The following is a 1,885-nucleotide window of genomic DNA, read 5'->3' on the forward strand; positions in this document are numbered from 1 at the left end:
AGGAACCTCTTATCGTTTCTTCGGCCCAGCAACTATATTTCTGTAGACAAGAAGAAAAGAACATTTTTGAGAAATATATGAGATGATGAAAGAGGATTGCCTTCATTTTATTTTATTTTTTTCCTAGTTATAGCTCCACTTGCCTTGATTTTAATTATGAAAATAATACAATTGCTTTTAAATGACAAAATACACAATTACAGTTAGGATCATGATTTCTGAATGTGTGGGGTGCTTACGTGCATTCTTACTGGAGCTGTGCTTGAACTCTTGAATTCTAACTTAGCTGTTGTAAAGTCATTTTTCAAGCTTTTTACTAAGTTGGGCGTCAGAATAATTTTATACACAGTTGTGCTTAATACTTCCGGAGTGAGAAAAATTTATGAAAATGCTGCCTTTTTTTTTTTTTTTTTTTTTAAGGCAGATTTCTGTCGTTTGTGGTGACTTGGAGAGCAGCTGTGCCTTGGGCCTCAGCTCTCCTCCTGCTTTCCCTCCAAGGATGGCCCAGAAGGAGAACAGTTACTCCTGCCCTATGGCAAGCAGACGGCTCCAGCCGACCTGGAGTACCCTGCCCTCGCGAGTCTGCCCAAGGATCCCCACCGAAGCTGCGCGTGAGCTCCTGAGCTGCGCAGACGCACAGCCCACAGCAACCCCTGCCATGAGGTGGTGAACAGCTGTGGGACAAGCAGCATCTTAACGCGGCCCTTCACGGTCGACGACCTTGAGACTGGGCGTCCCCCGGGCAAAGACAAGTTTGCACATGTGTACTTAGCTCGAAAGAATAAAAGCCATTTCATCGTGGCCCTCAAGGCCTTCAAGTCTCAGATAGAGAAGGAGGGCGTGGGGAACACCAGCTGCACAGGCAGATAGAAATCCAGGCTCCCGTTCAGCATCCCAAACATACTGAGTTGCTACAACTACTTTTATGACCTGAGAAAAATCTACTGAATTATAGAGTATGCCCCCGTCACCTCTACCCGCGAGGATCTGTACCAGGAGCTGCGGAAGAGCCGCACCTTTGACAGGAAACGAACAGCCAGCATCATGGGGGAGGTGGCAGGTGCGCTGATGTACTGCCACGGGAAGAAGGTGACTCCCAGACATAAAGCCAGAGAATCTGCTCTCAGGGCTTGAGAGCGAGCTGAAAGTTGCCGACTTCGGCTGCCTTGTGCACGCCCCCTCACTGAGGAGGAAGACAAATGTGTGGCGCCCTGGACTACCTGTCCCAGGAGACAATTGAGGGGCGCGCGCACACAGAGAAGGTGGATCTGTGGTACATCGGAGTACTCGGCTATGAGCCGCTGGTGGGGAACCCCACACACAATGAGGCCTATGGGGGAATCATCCAAGTGGTCCTAAAATTCCCCCTTCTGTGCCCATGGGAGCCCCAGGACCTCATCTCCAAGCTGCTCAGGCATAACTCCTCAGAACGGCTGCCCTGGCCCAGGTCTCAGCCCAGCCTGAGATCCAGGCCCATTCTCGGAGGGTTCTGCCTCCCTCTGCCCATCAGTCTGTCCCCTGGTGGTCCCTGACATTCACTCGGGTGCGTCCGTGTTTGTAAGTCTGCATATGTGTAGGGGAAAGGAGCGGTCATGACCTGTTCCCTTATCTGTCTTCTACTTCCTTTGTTTAATAAAGACTAAAGGGTTTTTTTTTTTTTTTTGGTAAATAAGTGTAAAAAAGAATTTTGAAATTCAAATCAATTATGAAGCCTTGGTCTACAATGCTCATTGAGTTGGAGAAGGTGGCTTCAGCTTTATATGTTGAGAATTAGAGGAACATTAAGTGGATTCAGAATCCTAGTGGACTTCTCTAGACAGCACAGCATGCTTGGGAGATTTCGTGGGGGATTCTGAGACACCGTCAGATCTTGAGCTCAAAGGCA

General features: G+C 48.4%; 1 pseudogene; it reads left to right on the forward strand.

Moving 5' to 3' along the window:
• The first annotated feature begins 499 nt into the window (after positions 1-499).
• Positions 500-1,561, forward strand: LOC105549569 (annotated as a pseudogene).
• The last annotated feature ends 324 nt before the right edge of the window (positions 1,562-1,885 follow it).

The sequence above is a fragment of the Mandrillus leucophaeus genome, unplaced genomic scaffold (genome assembly GCF_000951045.1).
Source record: "Mandrillus leucophaeus isolate KB7577 unplaced genomic scaffold, Mleu.le_1.0 Scaffold444, whole genome shotgun sequence".
Taxonomy (NCBI): Eukaryota; Metazoa; Chordata; class Mammalia; order Primates; family Cercopithecidae; genus Mandrillus; species Mandrillus leucophaeus.